The following is an 18,702-nucleotide window of genomic DNA, read 5'->3' on the forward strand; positions in this document are numbered from 1 at the left end:
TATTTACAATTCCATAATTTGCACAATATTATACACCATCTCAGGGACCTGCTGCTAAGAAACTGTTTATTCGAGTATTACTGCTCGCAATATTGTCTGAACTTACAGTATTTACATACAGTATGGACACTGGTCGGTCGGCGCTGTGTATTTGTTTACTGTCTTGTGCGTGTTGTCTTGTGACCTTTTGTCCTGCACTGTCTTGTCTGTCTTGTTTGTATTGTCCTCCACTGTCTTGTCTGTCTTGTCCTGCACTGTCTTGTCTGTCTTGTTTGTATTGTCCTCCACTGTCTTGTCTGTCTAGTCTTGCACTGTTTGCACCAGGTTGCACAGTTGCACTTTATGTGGCTAAGACTACTTACTTACTAAGGCCTTATAGCCCTGTCTTTGCTTTATGTAGCATTATGTATTGATATCGATCATGTGTCTATCGCGATACATATCGGTATCGTTTTATCGCCCAGCCCTAAGTGGCACCCCTACAATATATATTGACCTTGCTTTCAGAAAGAGCGTCTGGTTTAACCGAAGTAGCAGCTTGCACAAGCCTAGTGGCACAACATCGCGCTCTGACGACAACTGGTTTCTTACTAATTAAATAAGGATATGTTTCTGTTTTTTGTTTTCTTGCATGTTTTCTGATGTACGAAAGAAATAAAAAGTAAAAGAAACGAGTTCCATTTTTCTTTTTCAAATTACAAGTCAAATAAGAGTTTGTTTTCTGTTTGAAATTTTATTTTCTAAACGGTAATTTAAATGATCAAAAAGCAGTAAATCATGACATTGAACATTCCACTCATTATTAGTATAGTTCTATTTATCTCGTCAAAAGTATATTTCAATTTAAACTGTATTTAAATTTAATTCGTTTTTTAACCACATCTCTCCTTTCAGTTCTTCCTCAACACTGTACTTGTACACAACTCTGTTTTGTATATCAATCGTTTTAATTTCGTTTAACTCTCCATTATACAATAATTTCACTACATGTCATTGTGTGTGGTTACGTATGAGAAATAACATTTTTAATTGTGAAAATTTGTGTTTGAAAAATAAACAACTTAAAAATATTTTAAGTTGAAAAATATGAATTAAAATGTCTATAAAAAATACATTTACATTATATTAAATTAATATTTATTCAATGAAAAGGAGAAATCATTTTAGTTTTGATTAATGTACTATATATATATAAAAATAATATACTGATATCAATATGATGTCCTTTTACCAGAACGGTCAAATCTAATTGGTCAGGAAGTTTGTATTGTTTCTGTATAAACAGTGTGAACAGGACTGGAGTTCCGGCTCCAACGACATGCATTTGTTTATTAATAAACCGAACTTTCTAATCGTCACCGAATCGCAGTGATAAGAGATAAGAGGAACATCACGCTCTAGACCAGGGGTGGCCAACCAATCAGAGACCAAGAGCCACATTTTTTTACTGTGTTACCGCAAAGAGCCACATCATACACATGAGCACACATGAACATCACCTTTCTTTCCCTGCCATTTTGAGAGCGACCTTGACACAAATTGTTTACACAAATGATTCTGCTCCTACTGGGAAACTTTGAGATATTTTCATCCCACTCACATGCGCGTTTGACAAAAACACCGTATTGAACTCAAGCGAAGCAAACACTCACGATAAAGAGACACAAATACAAACTTCGATATGAACGCAAGAGCCGCACGGAACCAGGCAAAGAGCCGCATGCGGCTCGGGAGCAGCGGGTCGGCCAGGCCTGGTCTAGACCGTGCGTTTATATGAGAAGAGTTAGCAGCACTTTGCCTGTGCCACATTTTTTCCTCACAAACACAAGTAATGAGTATGAAACATACAAAATAAGTCAGAAATGATCTCAGCGTTCCTTAGATGCTGTAGCGTGTAAATTCAATTCAGTATGCAGCATAAGGAAGATTCAGAGTGTTTAATGCGGTGGTGAAAGCGGTGAGTTTAAGCAGGTCAGCTCCTGCAGTCTGGCTCATCTGTGTCTCAGGAGACTGCAGCAGCCTCTACAAACACTGCTGAAAACACACACACACACACACACACACACACACACACACACACACACACACACACACACAGAGGTTTTTAAAGGAGATCGGATTTGAATACCTCCACACTGAAAAGTCACACCTGAAGCTGAAAATGGCTCAATATCTCCTCACTTTAAACCTTGTGTTCACAGGTTCTGATTGTGCTAGTTAAGAGCCACAGCCCAATTCACAGAGCCACAGCCCAATTCTCAGAGCCACACCCCTGAAGTGTCAGACGAGCTTGTATCCACCCATGGACTTGTCACTGCACTAAAATGCAAAAATAACTTCAGCTGAAGGCAAAGTGGGTCAAGCCGGTTCCCCGGAGAGCCGGCGAGAGGCAGCCAGTCGTATCACAGCAGCGCAGCGACCGAGCAGAGTGCATCTCAACTGGAAGATATACACACACACACACACACACACACACACACACACACACACACACACACACACACACCCTAATTCCTGCTACATCTAGTATTAGACAAGCAGTATTTTTCTTCACAATGGTCATATCAATTATGTCAGTGTGCTACTTTGAAAAAATTCACGATAATTTTTTTTTTTATAATCACAACCTTAATGGAAGCAGCTGAGTGTTTAAATTTTACCTACTAAGATTTTTTCCTTTTCAAATATTTTTGGATTTTTTTTTTGTTAATTACACTTTTAAATTGTTTTCATTCACTTTCTACACATTAAATATAGAGCGATTCTTTTAAACATTGGTCTATATAATGGGTTGAGAATCATGATGATGAGAATATGATACCGTCACTCACTCCTACTGCAAACACGACGTGTCACGTGATCCGGTACGGACTCGTGGACTTAATTAGCTCCTCAAACATGGCAATAAACAGAACACTGAAGTTTTTTCTTCATCTCTGCACTCTGCTAATGAATTTACGGAGTGTCCACCCCGTGGAATGGGATTGGTACGTTCCTAGAACAGCTGAGGGTCTAGTGGATCTCCTGCGTTGCGTGTCAGTGTGATGAGGGTTTGTTTATTGGTCTAGAAGCTGACGCGCAGGTCAAGGCTTTAACCTCCTTCTTTAAATAGGTGATGTGTGTATTGGGGTAGGGGTTGCGGTGGGGGGGGCAAGAACTTGGGGGCAGAAATAGTAACAGCTAACCAGTTATCCGGTAACATGACGTAACTACGCTCAGAACCTGGATGAGTTTCGATGCCTGCCTCGTTCTCCAAGCTCCCAGTTACACAGTGATTTACTGAAGCAAACGCGAAAGTAATCCCCAAAACCCCGAGTTAATCAGGAAGGATCGCCGTGATCTATCGCGCAGATAACTCCTCATCATAATCATCTCACATACACACTCACGTGGGAGATTTCAGACGTCTGCGCATCAGCAGCACGACGCCCGGCCTTAACAGATACAGAGAATGTCTAAGAAAATGTTTATTTGTTAAAACCAACACCATATGGATTTGAGAACATAAACGGGAAACAGGAAGGACTTTTAAAATCGCGTAATTATACTTCTAATTAATGCACGACAAAGAAACAAACAATCACAAACAAAACAGACTGCAGAGGGAAAATGCTTGTCTCTAAATGGGTAAATATAGATACCAGAGTAGTATTCAAACCGTGAAACCTGTTCTGACAGCTCACACACACACACACACACACACACACACACACACACACACACACACACACACACACCAGAACAGGTGCCACAAGCTGGCAAAACACTCTGAACTGATGATGTGCTTGTTAAAAAATAAATAAATAAATAAATAAATAAATAAATGTATGCTTCCTTGCTACATGCTGGAAATTTCCAATTACAAGGTGTGTCCGGATGCCGGGAGAGTTTAGTGACGCCCTGCCCTGTGAACATGGAGGAGAGTGAAAAAAAAATGGCTGAATATACTTCATGGCAGAAGTGTGTGTGTGTGTGGGGGGGGTGTGTGTGTGTGTGTGTGTGTGTGTGTGTGTGTGTGTGTGTGTGGGTGGGTGTTTAAACCGATACCATCGAGTCAAAAAGCAGCAGAGTCACAGGGCCGAGACCTGAGTAGTGCGTGAGGTGAGAGTCAGCGTTTTGCAGACACTCGATCGGGGAAGACGGGAATGTGGTCCGGACAAGTCGGACAGGTGTTCGGCTCGTCTCTAAACACACAACATTCTGATTTATCGTCTTCCGCAAGCTTCGCATGCCCACGCAAATAAAACAGCTTGACGTGCTAATAAATAATAAATCACATACACAGCACAAACTCTAACAGCATGAACAAAAGCAGGAGGGAAAAAAAAACCCTCATAAAACAATTATACATTAATAGTGACAAAATGTGACAATTAAGTTCATATCTGGTTATCTACACATCATCGACAGCTTTAATCAGACACGCCTCTAATTAACTGATGCTTGATTAGCGGTCTAACCTGAGAGACTCGGATGAAAGTGAGTCAATTGTAATCTGAATTGCAAGGGACACACACACACACACACACACACACACACACACCTGCAGAATTCGCTGTAATCCTCTGCTATTAAATAAACATCTAACAGCATTGCTATCACATGGTCAAAAGAATGCTTCACTCTGATTGGCTGCTGAGATTCTGCATTTAAAACATTTACATTTACAGCATTTGGCAGACGCCCTTATCCAGAGCGACGTACATAAGTGCTTAAATCTCTAACACTGAATACATAAAACAACACAGTAAGCAGCACAAAAATGTTTGTGTAACCGCACCACCTCTCTCTCTCTGTCTCGGCCCCATTTATCTGTCTGTCTCTATCCATCCTTGATCTGTGTCACTCGCCATTTTTCAGATTCTCCATCTTTCCTATTTTTCTCAATCCATCTCTCCGTCCATGCCGAGCCCCATCTTTTTATCTCTCTGCAACCCTGTCTATCCGTCCACAATCTCCATCTCCTGCATTTCTTTTTTTTTTGTCTCTCTCTGTATTCATTGCTCGTCACCTTCTTGATTTTCATCACCCCACAATCTCTGTGACTCTAAAGCGGTTCTGTAATGATGATGTTATGAAGATGAAGAATACGTTTATAATATTCAGTTTGTTGAGCTGAAGTTCCCTGATTCTGGTCTGGTGCTTGTTCTTGACCTGAACCTTGTGTGTGTGTGTGTGTGCTTTCTGAACACACACACACACAATAACCTGGTTCTAATTTGCCGGTGCCGTGCGAATTGTGTGATGTGTTCTTCTGCTCCATTACTTACTTCCAGTGACAGGTGGAGACACAAGGTGGAGAGAACAGAGGATACACATTTTTATTAGGCAGAGTGTGCGGTTGGTCTAGCGTGTTAATAAGGATGTGGATTCAGGAATTACACTAGAGGAATCTAGGGCTAGATCTCACACACATACACACACACACACACACACACACACACACACACACACACACACACACACACACACACACACACACACACATACACACACACACACACACACACACACACACACCTAACCTCTCCATCTGTCTGTCATTTCGTTCTCTTTCCAGGATCTCACTTAACCCCTTTTTCCTTAATGTCTTCCTCTCCTTTTGTCCTCTATCCCTTCCTCCCTTCCTGCATCTTTCTCTCCAGGGATTATGCACTGGTGTGAGACTTCAGACCCCCCCGTTTCAGCCCATCTGCTATGTTCTGTGTGATGGAGACAGAGGACACCACAATGACAGCACAGAGGACAGTGTAGGAAAGCAACTCCACTGTGCCACCAATCTGAGCACAACCACACTCTTTTATTTCCTTTTATTCACTTCCTAAAAAAAGGTTTGGTGGAACCGTTGATGTTAGTTGTATAGATAAAAATCTTTGTCGTGGTGTCCAAAGTCTAACCCACAAACAGATGATGACTGACCTGCAGCTTCTTTGACCATGATACATACAGTATGATCGGTGTCTCAACACTGCAGTTCTCCCTTTCACCTGATTACTGTATAAACTCTGGGTAAAGGGAATCCTGGGTTTTCTTGTTTGAGGTTTCACACTGCTCCTGCTTCGACCGGGGCTAACAATCCGGGCTCTTCATAATCCGACATTTCACACTGTACTGTACATTCTAAACCCTGGATTAACCTTTTTGTCATTTGCATTTTGCAGGCCCACCACCCTGATTGGATAAACCTAGTACTTTAAATACAAACTCCTCTCCCACGATCAATGAGGAAGAAAGGTCAGGTTTGTCATTCTGTACCTGAGCAGGTACTGTTATCATTAACATTTTTAATTTTTTTCAGTCTTTAACAAAGTTTAAGAAGCTCTGCAGCTAGCTACTGTATGCCTGCAAATTACGTTATAAACGTGCGACGAAACCGACAACGCACTGCAACAAATATTCACAGAATGAGAGAACAGAGAAAGTGAAGCAGCTGGAAACTCTTCTGAAAGAAGCGTAAACAGGTCAGAGGACAGAGAGGTGACGAGCAGCAACGCTTTCAACCACCAAACACGGGGAAAAAAAATGTGTTAACGCAATCCGGTTACAACTACAGATGTTCGACTGCAATTGAATTTCGTATACAGTATCAGGTGACTGGCCCTTGTGTATTTTTGATATGACACGGTTTCACACAGACATAAAGGTAAAACGAATTTGAGATTTTATGCTGCATCCTTTTTCATCCCGCCGTAAGATCGTCACGGAAATGCTCTCTCTCTCTCTCTCTCTCTCTCCTTACATCGCCCTATCTGTAGCCATTCTGCAAGTTTCACGTAATCCTACGCTGTATGTCGAACGCATTCGCAGAGGAAAGCCGGCTCGATATCCCCTGAATGGGGCTACAGATGATAGAAAGTCACATGATCCTGAAACCTCTCCTAGAACATGAAGCAATTCCAGTATGACGAGGTTTAATTAGCAAGCGTCTGCCTCGGCTTCTCCAGACATGCGAGTTCACAGCCAATTTAACGAGCGGAGTTAAAATGTCGTAGAGATGATTTTTTTTCTCTCTCCAGATAATAAGCAGTAAATCATATCTGCCATAATGATCGGTTGATGTACTTAGCTGGAAAAGCAGGCTGATGGAATCGACGTGCGTCGGCATGCGACGTCTGAAGCCTACACGCTACTCTACATATAAAACAAAATCCCACACAAACCAAAGATCTAAAAATGTCTTTAAGAGCAGCCCAGGCTTCTGTTCTACATTTTATTAATCTTAACCATTTCAGGAGCAAACGACAGAGAAATCCACGATGCTCAGGACAATCGCATCAAAACTCAAAATGCATCTTCATCAATATTCCCCGCACTCATTTACAGGCCACAACCAAACACATCCCTCTTTCATCTTCCAAAATAGGAACAACGGAGGAGACCTACTGTAATTAGTTAATTCCCTGCAGGCTACCAAAGTGACAAGCAGGGGAAGCAGAACAAAGCACAGTGTCTACTCTTCTTCTTCTTCTTCCATGCCTTTATTTCCCACTTTTGTTCTCTTCTTCTCTTTCTCTGCACCCGAGTGATGGCACGGTGCATTGCGGTGCAGTGCTGGAAACCTCCTTTATTAAATTATACACTCCATCTGATAGGGATGCGCTTGGTCTTGCACACTTTAATTGAATATCTATATCAGCAATTACAGACACATTTCAACATGAACTCCAAATAGGGATTAATTGACATGTACGACAGGTGAAATGATCGGAAACCAACACACACACAGGCGGGCCATCCTTAAAAATATTTTGGTTTGCAGTAACAGTGGGAAAAGGGAAAAAAAAAAAAAGGGTCGGTAGGTGGGTCTTTTTTTTCTCTCCAAGTTTCAATGTAAAAAAAAAAAGTACAATTTTGGTGACTGTGATGACGTAGGTATGACTTTAAACAAATTAGCATATCGTGACGTCACTGACTGGGTCTTCAACCCATGCCTTCGGGCGCATCATCGCGAAACTTATTTTGATGCTGGGCACAGATTTTCCAGAACTTTGTGCCAAGTTAAAGTGGTGTCGAGCTGTTTTAATTTTTTTAGATGTACTATATGGCACCCGAACCCGTATGACTTTGAACGGTGACCACGAACATTTTGTTTACTGCAGCCGCAGCCATCATTACCGAGCGTGAACTGTTGACTCTGACAGTGAATGAGAGAGAATGAGACGAAGCGAACACACAGGCCATAGTGTGACATCCGGTAACCGACAGTGTAAACATAGATGACGTCACAGGTTTTTAGTTAAAAGAAAGAACGTAGCCTTCGTCTGTATGTAGGCCAATTTATATATTTACAATACTTACTAAAATATAATTAATATTATTTTACTGCTTTTGTATTAGTAAAAAAAATGGTTGGTCTTAACGCAAATTTACAACCGGCAAGTCGGTCGGTCCTAAATTGACAGGGTCGGTCGGGTTACGGCAAACAAGAATATTGTTAAGGATGGCCTCTCATTAAAAAGGCTGTAGATCTTTAAAAGGTGCAGAAGTTTAAAATGGGGACGTTGTAGCCTTGTGAGTTCTAATCCCACGTTGCCACTGCTAGGCCCCTGAGCAAGGCCCTTAACCATCAATTGCTAGGTTGTATACATTGAAATACAATTGTAAGTCACTCTGGATAAGGGTGTCTGCTAAATGAATGTTTTTGTTTTTTTTACCAAAGCTCCACCTATCAATCTAATGTGGTTACCGAGGACTGTGAGGATATTGTGTAAGTACTCTTGGGTGTTCAGCTGCTTGAAACTCGAGTTATCTATAACTTGTCATTATACATGTGACTTGCTACAAGGCTGTGTCGTGGTGTTGAGGGCGTGGCTATACGATGACTGACAAGAGGCAATTGTAACAAGACAGAAGTCTTCATAATACAATCGGTCTGAAAGAAAAACAATTTTTAAACATTTTCCACATTATTAGTATCGGTAAGAAAGTACAAATATCGCCTACGGCACCTTTAATCGGACAGACGATTATTTTTTGCTGATGTCTTATAAAAGCTGTCGAGTCAAACTTTCATTTCAGATTTAACATATAAATGCATTATAAAGTCTTTGCTAGGGCTGGGCGATACGACTGAAAACCGTATCACGATATCAGTGCTTCATATCGGTCGATATCCATAATTATCGATATTTTTATGACCCATTTAAAATAAGGACCAGGAGAAAAATCTATTAGTTTTAAACCTTTTTATTTGAAACTTAACCTTCCTCTGATCAGAATCCCCTCAGTTATTAAGACAGAAATGTCACCAACCAGGAAACCTCCAATAATTATAATGTAAACATAAGTCTAAAGTCACAATGAACACTTAACTATTATCTCTTAACATTTAAGGTGAGAAATGACAGAAAATGTAAAAAATGTTTAATAAAGTGTAATAAAATAGTGCGAAGTGTTAAATATAAACAGAGAAAGCTGAGAATTTAGTGCAGGTTTAGTGTGAGGAAGTTCACTAGCTGTTCACCTTCTGGTGAATAAAGTGTGTAAAATATGTGCAGAGTTTTGTAAAGAGAAATAAACCTGAGGTAGACTGAGATACGTCTGTAATATAAAACACAGACCTGAGGTAGACTGAGATACGTCTGTAATATAAAACACAGACCTGAGGTAGACTGAGATACGTCTGTAATATAAAACACAGACCTGAGGTAGACTGAGATACGTCTGTAATATAAAACACAGACCTGAGGTAGACTGAGATACGTCTGTAATATAAAACACAGACCTGAGGTAGACTGAGATACGTCTGTAATATAAAACACAGACCTGAGGTAGACTGAGCTACGTCTGTAATATAAAACACAGACCTGAGGTAGACTGAGATACGTCTGTAATATAAAACACAGACCTGAGGTAGACTGAGATACGTCTGTAATATAAAACACAAACCTGAGACACTACAGTAACATTGTGTGGAATATAAAACCTGCAGAAAGATGAAAAAGTCGCTGATTTTTGCTCTTTTATTAACAATTCTCTCGCTCGCTGCGGCTCATTTTCTGCTCATCAGTCGCCGGTTACTGAAGACGAATCCAGCAGACCGGCACGAGACGACGATATGGCGCAACCGAACGTGATACCGTTACATGATTGGCTGTTAGCGTGTCACTCCCTACGTTGCTAGGTTACCAGAGAGTGAGTGCCTTCATTAATGTAACCAAACTTCACGAGCTTCACGACCTCCATTTTCTTCCGACGAAGTATAAAAAATATAGAACATTTTATCGAACACATTTTTTATTGATATTGTGTCTATCGCGATACATATCGTTATTGTTTTATCGCCCAGCCCTAGTCTTTGCCTTAAAAGAATTCCAACAATACCTGAAGAATAAAACCTGATAACATTCACACTGTGTGTGTTATTTTTAAGCAGACTGTGTGAAAGCGGAGGAGGACAAGCTTTCCATGTCCGCGCAGGTTTCAGCCTGTTCTGGATTTTGCATAAACAAATCTCTGCAGCCCTAAGGAACCCCAGGGGAACATTCAGGTCGCCTGGATGAGAACTGTGTGGGTACAGTGTGCTGAGGATGAGAATTACCATCCAGACAACACTTCACAGCCGCCGGAGAAACTGAGCATTGAGATGCTTGCTACAGTAGTAGGATTACTGCTTGGGTGAAAGATTCTGTCTGCTGCATGACTGTCAGTGCAGATCCTAACCACACATATTCAAAGCCTGGCCTGCTGGGGTTTGGGGTTTGGGGTTTGTTTGTCATGCTAAGGTCATGTTAATAGAGCAGGCAGGAATGTGGAAATTTGGTGTACCTATAATCTTTACTCATCAAGATATTTCACATTCGCAGGCGTTTTTGTAGATAAACAATTAAACATACACAATTAAAGATTTTAGTATTACATCTTTTTACAAAAATTATGAAGTTAAAAAAGGGGATCTACTAAAAATCTCTAGCTTCCATAGAATGGAGCCATCCTACAAATATTCTTGTTTGCTGTAAATCGACCGACCTGTCAATTTAGGACTGACTCAAATTTTTTATTTTTATTTTTTGCATTAAGTCTGACCGACTTGCCGGTTGTAAATTTGCGTTAAAACCGACCAATTTTTTTTTTACTCTTCAAACAACTAATACAAAAGAATAATAGTTGAATAAATTGCCAAGGCCTACATACAAACGAAAGCTACGTTCTTCCTTTTAAATAAAAACCCGTGACGTCATCTATGTTTACACTATTCGTTACCGGATGTCACACTGTGAGAGTCGACGGTTCACGCTCGGTAATGATGGCTGCGGCTGCAGTAAACAAAATGTTCGCGGTCACCGTTCAAAGTCGTACGGGTTCGGGCGCCATAATACATCTAAAAAATGAATCAAAACAGCTAACAGCTCGACACCGCTTTAACTTGGCACGGAGTTCTGGAAAAACTGTCCAGGTAAGGTTCGCAACGATGCGCCCGAAGGCACGGGTTGAAGACCCAGTCAGTGACGTCACGATATGCTAATTTGTTTAAGGTCATACCGACGTAATCACCGTCACCAAAACTGTGGTACTTTTTTTTTTTTTTTACATTGAAACTTGAAAAAAAAAAATAGACCTACCTACCGACCCTTTTTTTTTTATTTTTACTGTTACTGCAAACCAAAATATTTTTAAGGATGGCCTGGGATGGATTGTAAGTCAACGATTTGATGCTCATGATCATGATGTGATACTCTGGATGTTTTTTATCGTTTATTTGTGACTGCTATTTTTAAAATTTCTCTGTGTGCCATTATCAGAGTTACGAGTGAATCTGCTTTCTAGCCTATTCAATTATTTATACATCAGTTTAAAAATGTAAATTATTAATGCTTTGTTTCGATTTCTGCCTTTTAAATCGGTGCATTAATCCGAATCGCACGGTCGTTGCACCCTGAGAATCTACGGAATGCACGTGTCCATTAAGGTCGTTTCATTAACTGTACGTACGAAAGGACGGTGGGTAAGGGAGGTGGGGGGCTTTGGGTGAAGGAAGGCAGGAGCAGCCAGTGGGAGTTACTGCTGCTGCTGCTGCTTCAGGCTTGAAAAGCAATTATCACTCTTGAAATCCAATCCCTGATTCTTTTTAAAGCGCACTTCCCATAGCTACAAATCAACTCTGTTTTTCAGATGACTTTTATAAACTCCTTGTGAGATTTCTCTCACATGTCTCTTTGTTCATGCTGGAGTTCCCAAATACGGAGCTGTGTACGTCTGTGTAAAATTAAGAGCGCCGATTGTTTGTGGTTTCCACGATAACTTCTGTCACGATAACAGGCGCAAAAAGATGTTGTGCGCGACTCTGCACAGGCGAAGGAGCGTGTCGTGGTCGGGTGGTGTTCGGGTCATTAACAACTGTAAAGTTCATCAGGAAATGAGATGCGACAGTACGGAGCATTTTAAGAGCAACTTTTAATTAGCTATTTATTACCATCACAATAGATAAGCTGTTCTGGGATATTGCAGAGCCACCTAGCAGGCTGACTAAACTTCATTTAACATCCAATGGTTTTTTTTCAGCGTCCAAAAAATTGTAGCTGATTAGCGGTGACGCAACACCGTTTTCGCCTGGTCATTTTCTCAACCTTTTGAGTCACACTGGGTTCATTCTTGAGTCATAAAAGCAGACAGAGCTGAGAGGAAGTTCTGTGCCCTGTTTAATTTTTGTGGTTTTTGAATGCTTAAACTTGACTAGCCTAAACATAGTGAGGAATGTAAAATCACATGCAAATATATATCTCAGGCAGGAAAAATAGTCGTTAGTGTCACCGCTGTGTAGTCTAAAACAACTTTAGTTTGGGGAAATTTTTTTTGTCTTTTCACACACAAGTGAATGTACAAGTATAAAATAAAAAATAAGCTGTTTCTATTAATTCTATTTAATAACAAGGCATGTGCGTACACCGTGTACTCTATGTGCGTGATTACTTCTCTTTCATCCATGACCTGAGAAGGCAATTTGTTATTCCTGATGTTTAGACATGCTGCTGTTTCCGTGCACAGTGTGTGTGTGTGTGTGTGTGTGTCTGCTATGCACACGCACATGTCTGCTATGTCCCTGTCTCTGGAGTGTAAGATACCTTACAAGGTCATCCGTGCCCTGTGCCTGCTCTAGATCCAGTTTCTCATCTCTGGATGCGTTTCTGCTGCTGCTTTGCTATCTCACACACACACACACACACACACACACACACACACACACACACCCTGATATAGAACAGAACTGTATACTTTCCGTTGTGCTCTGAGAGACATGGTGCACTTTTACCTAAAGCCCGGGCTGGTGTGGAGTTTTAGAGTATCTGAGAGAGCACTTGAACCCAAGCTCGCTGCGTTCGAACAAGGTGGCTGAGCCGCTTGGCACAGAGGGGTCTGCAGGAGGTCGCTTCCTTTCCCAAGAACAAAGATGCCCTTGTCGTCGGCGTGAATGGATCCAATACAAACACGACCAGACGCTTTTCGATTTTCCTCTTAGCTACTTGACTGGGCTCTTTATATTTAGCCTGGTGCGGTTCCTCAGTCACAGTGCAGTCTGTGTATGTTTTATTCAGAATACATCTGTAAAACAGTGTCTTTATGAGTGTATACAGGCTGGATAGCCCACTTGTTTCAGCACACCATGAGCCAGACTATTAAGTCTCCACTCGCACCATACGAGGCCGAAGCACAAGGAGAATATACTGTATAGTAAATAGCTTCTGCTCTATTCAGATTTGATGAGTTTATCAGCAGGACATCTGTAATATATTTTTTCAGTGATAAAACTCACATCCGAACCACAGTAAAATACCTACAAGAGCAGTGAATTTCTAAAAGGTAGCTTTTCCTACATAACTAGATATTTGCACCACACAGTCATGTGATAGCTCGCAACATGGCATCCAATCTGTCTCGGCAGCACTGGAGTAGGTATAGAAGAGACGCTGGCCCTTGTTTCAGTGCCATGGTATTAATCTAGCTACAATCTAAAATTGTAAAGCATCCATTTTTCGTTTGGTGGAAAAGGAATCATCTGATGGAGGATCGCTGATACACATGCTATGAGAGTAAACGTAGCGATCGGACAAACTGCCTTTATTCCAACGTAAGGAGAATTAACAAATATCAGAGAATCATTTTCTCAGAGGACAAAGTAGCTCCTATACAACAGGAAATGACACCATGACAGCTTAATACTGTCTGAATACAGTCTATAGTCATACGTACGATAACACACTAACGTGGCATGTTGCAGTGGTTACTAGCAATTGTGCAATCTTCACAAACACAAAATGCACTTATCTAGGACACTTCAAATGATGGTTACTCCCACTTGTGTGCTATTCAGAACACCACCTATTTAGAGAGTCTTTTCCAAGCCCTGGAGCTTCATATGTTTCCTTCTCAATGAGAGTTTGCTTAAAAAAAAAAAGATTTATGCACGTGTACAATTCTTTATAATATACTGTGACAATCATATTCAGTGTGATCCGGAATGTGAAAATGATCTAGAGCAAGAGAACACTGAAAGCGTCTGAGCTCTACATCAGGATGCGCTGCTAAAAACCTTCTGCTGCTGATGGCTTCACTTTCTTCATCAGCTCCAGGAGAGAGCCAGGAATAGAACTGATCAGCGGGGGGTGGAGTGGTGGTGTGTGGAGGGGGTGGGGGGAGAAAACAGGGATAGACAAAGACCTCTTCAAACATTCAACTGATAAAAAGACAGAAATCTGTGCTGTTATATCACTGAAAATACGACCCTTTTTCCATGCACCCTGCACACACACACTCTCACTTCCTCTTTCTGTGTGCTCTTGTGTGAAATGTCAGAAAATTGCTCCAGAGCAGCATCCATCAGTAGCACTAAAAATAATTAAGGCAATGTACAAGTGCATTTAGAGGCGCTTGTTAAAATTGGATTTGTAATTGGACTACTGAAGCTACAAAAACATGTTAATGCTGGAAATCATTATCATTAAACTGCTACAAATTAGACACGTTTATCAAATTACATGACGCACGAGCGCACGCCTGGAGACGCCTCAGAATGCTGATGATGTTTCACGCAGGAAGGACGGAGCGTTAGCGTCTATCTTTGATGAGAGGAATTAGAGAATTTGACATTTTACTCTTTAAACACGGCCTTTTGGTCGAAGAGCTCACACACCATCATATAGTGGTGGAGGACAGAGACATCAGATGGTGGTGAAACTGGTGGAGAACATGGCCTGTGACCTCTGACCTCTACCCTCTGACCATGGCAGTTTACACTATGCTGATGCATTACCAGATTCTCCTTCCAGCAGAAACATAATGGAAAACAGGACATCGGAGCTGAACCGTGAGCTGATACCCTCATTGATTTCTGTCTTTCAAACCGACCGCAGAACATTAAATATGCTTAAGCAGAAGATAAGAAGGACAAGCGCAAAAGAAAGCAGACTACTGAAGGAGTTCGGTGTGGACGTCTCCCTCTCTCTCTCACTGTGTGCGTGTGTGAAATTCTTCCAGTGCAAACAGCGACATCCTCAACATTTCAACCGGAGGATACACAATCTGCCCACAGGCTATTTCCAGCCCTCATGCCAAACAAACAGTTCAAACACACACACACCGAGAGACCTGCGCTCGCGCGCGCGCGCGCGCGCGTGCGCGTCTGACTCGCTCTCGAGTACGCTCTCTCTCTTATCCCTCTCGTCTTTGTTTTCTCTCTCGCTTCCCTCTCTCCTCTGTGTTCTCGCTTTGTTCTACTCTCTCATCGTGCTCTTCTCGATTTCTCCTTCGCCTTCTCTCTCTCTTCTCTCTCTTTTTCCCGGTCCGTTCTCCTGCTCTCGATCGTCTTCGCGCTCGCGTCGTGCTCGCTTCTGAGCGCTTGTATCGCTCCTTCGCCCTCGCTCTCTTTGCTCTAGCCTCCTCAGCCTCACATCTCCTCTGAGAGAGGAAAGAGAGAGAGCGAGCTAAGCTAGGAGCGTCTGAGCGTAAATAGAGAGAGGGAGTGCTCATGCGTCGCTCTCTCTTCTCTGCTCCTCTCTCTCTCTCCTCTCTCCCTCTTTCTACTCCTTCTCATCGCTCTCTCTACTCCTATGCTAGAATGCTCTCGCGCGCGCGCGCCTCCCCTCCCCGTAACGACATCCCCGCCCTCCTCCAGCGTTCCTCTCTAATGGAGAGACAGAAAAGAAGAATAGAAATTGAACAAAAATGTCAGGTGAAGGAGAAAGTGCATAAGATAAAGAGAGCAAGTCAGACAAACAGAGACGATCAACTTCATTGGGATTTTTCTGAACACAACCCAAATCTTTTTTTGATCTTTTATTGATTTTTTTTTTATCTTTTATTGATTTGTCTTCATCATAAACACAGAGGTGCTAAACACGTCATGTAGGTAAATATTAATGAAACCATTAAAGGTAATCAGTGCATCAATATTTACGACACCTGACGTTCTCGTAAATGAAACGCAATTCGTTTTGTTACTATCTTAAACAACATTTCCAACCGCAGCAGCAACCGAAGGTGTCAAATAAAAGACAGAAGGAAACCAACACAAAAGACACCTGACACAGGATCAGTTCCGTATCGAAAACAGGATATACAGAATAAATAAAAACGTGTGGAGTAGAGACAGTAGCGCTCAGCTTATAACGCAGCAAAATGACTTCAAAGTCAATCGACTAATCAATCAAACAGACACCAGCATTGTTTACAAAGTTAGGAAGTGCGGAAGTGAAGCCATGGACACCTGCTGGATCGCCTGCGTGACGTCACAACGGTCAAAACCTGCGCGAGACTGAAAGCCAAGAAACAATCAACGGTCAAACCGGTTAGCTAATGAAACGGGGACAAAAACTCTTTTTACCACTTTTACAAACTCTAAGAAATTAGGAGAAAAATGACTGAGAACGAAAGTAAAAGCTACAAACCGAAGCTACAGACCGAGTGACCTGTTCCGTCATTCAAAAAATTACCTCAGAAACGTCACCGTTAGCTCACATGCTAACAAGTCAATATCCTTAATTAATAATGATGTTACTAACACGTCACACCACAGCACACGCTAACGATGACATCGGGTTGAGTAAACATATAAATAAAAATAACCTACTTTATTCTCTAGAAGTCACAGAGGTTAATAAGAGTGAACTGTACTGACGCTCGTGCAGACGACACTGAACGTCTTCGGCTTCACGCGCACGTCTGTGTCACGGTTTAAAAACCTGCACGCGTGAGACTCGAGTGCGGAGCAGTGCGCATGCGCTGATGAGAGAAAAGTGCTGGACGAAAACATCAACACTGGTGACAAGCCGGTCTCAGTGAAGCACTTCCTATAAATCAGCACCATGAACTCGTGTTCAGTCATTACGGGTCATTTAGGCGATCTGGCTATAGAGCGTTTACATATAAACTATAATCATGTCTATAACATAACACACACGTTAAGTCCTGTGTTTTAAAGTCAGATCGTAAATAATAAATTATTCAAGTAGGCGTCAGGATCCTGCGGTACACCAAGCAGAGTATAAACACCACGGCTCAGTGTTTAATCAGTGTGTGTGTGTGTGTGTGTGTGTGTGTGTGTGTGTGTGTGTGTGTGTGTGTGTGTGTGTGAGAGAGAGAGAGAGAGAGAGTATGTGTATGTGTGTGTGTGTGTGTGAGAGAGAGAGAGAGAGAGAGAAAGAGGAGGAGAGAGGAGAGTGTGTTGCTGTGTGTGTGGTTGTATAATGTGAGGAGAGAGAGAGAGTAGTTTATGTGGTAGTTGTGTGTGTGTGTGGTGGTAGAGAGAGAGAGAGAGAGAGAGAGAGGAGGAGAGAGCAGAGAGCAGCAGAGAGAGAGAGATTATGTATTATGTGTATGTTGATGCTGTGTGTGGTGTGTCCTGGTGTCTGTGTGTGAGAGAGAGAGTACGATGAGCAGAGAGAGTATGTGTATGCTGTGTGTGTGGTGTGTGTGGTGAGAGAGAGAGAGAGAGGAGTGAGAGAGAGAGAGAGAGATATGTATGTATGTATGTGTGGTGGTGTGTGGTGTGTGTGGTGTGTGTGGTGTGGAGAGAGAGAGAGAGAGAGAGAGAGAGGAGAGAGAGAGAGAGAGAGAGAGAGAGTATGTGTATGTGTGTATGTATGTATGTATGTGTGTGTGTGTGTGTGTGTGTGTGTGTGTGTGTGTGTGTGTGTGTGTGTGTGTGTGTGTGTGTGTGTGTGTGGAACAGGACCGCAGTGTTCACAGTGATGATGATGATGTCCGAAAACAGCTCCAGTTTCCCACAGAAAACACTCAGTCTCACACTAAACCCAACCTGATGTGCCGTATGAGCGTAAATACGCGTTTATAACCGCAGCGCTTACCTCGAGCGCCTCGCGTTCCGTCTCCACACACGGATAAACCACCGGGTCCCGTCTTCCCCTCAGTCCGTCTGTGTCTCACTGACGCTCTCTCCTGAGTCCCGACCGCGGTGCCGGTCACGTGATCCTCCACTCCGTATTCTGATTGGTCCAGACGGTGCACCTGCTCGACTGCAGGAGTCTACTAGCATTAGCTTAACTCAACATAATACTGTATCGACGTAGCGCTCTTATTAGCACGATATTAGCCCTGTTGGAGTTGTTATACTTTTCTTATATAAAAAATAAATAAGTAAATAAATAAATCCACCATTTAAATCATTATCAATTGAATTTAATTATTTAATGTAGTTTTCTTTACTGTTAATAAAGTAGAGTATTAAGAAAAAGCTTTGTTTAAAAATTT

At 41.9% G+C, this 18,702-nt stretch overlaps 1 protein-coding gene across 6 annotated transcripts in view; it reads right to left on the minus strand.

The window, feature by feature from the left end:
- LOC113634885 (spermatid perinuclear RNA binding protein) overlaps nt 1–18,422 on the minus strand; it is an 84,738-nt gene extending 66,316 nt beyond the window's left edge. For 2 of the 6 annotated variants that reach the window (XM_047804687.1, XM_047804686.1), the window contains exon 1: nt 17,063–17,199. The gene's annotated coding sequence lies outside the window, so the exon portion shown is untranslated. Of the gene's footprint in view, nt 1–17,062; nt 17,201–18,299 lie in introns of those variants that run through there. The other 4 variants (XM_047804682.1, XM_047804684.1, XM_047804681.1 and 1 more) reach the window with 4 other exon arrangements.
- Nucleotides 18,423–18,702: the final 280 nt, after the last annotated feature.

Source organism: Tachysurus fulvidraco, chromosome 20 (genome assembly GCF_022655615.1).
Source record: "Tachysurus fulvidraco isolate hzauxx_2018 chromosome 20, HZAU_PFXX_2.0, whole genome shotgun sequence".
In the NCBI taxonomy this organism is placed as follows: Eukaryota; Metazoa; Chordata; class Actinopteri; order Siluriformes; family Bagridae; genus Tachysurus; species Tachysurus fulvidraco.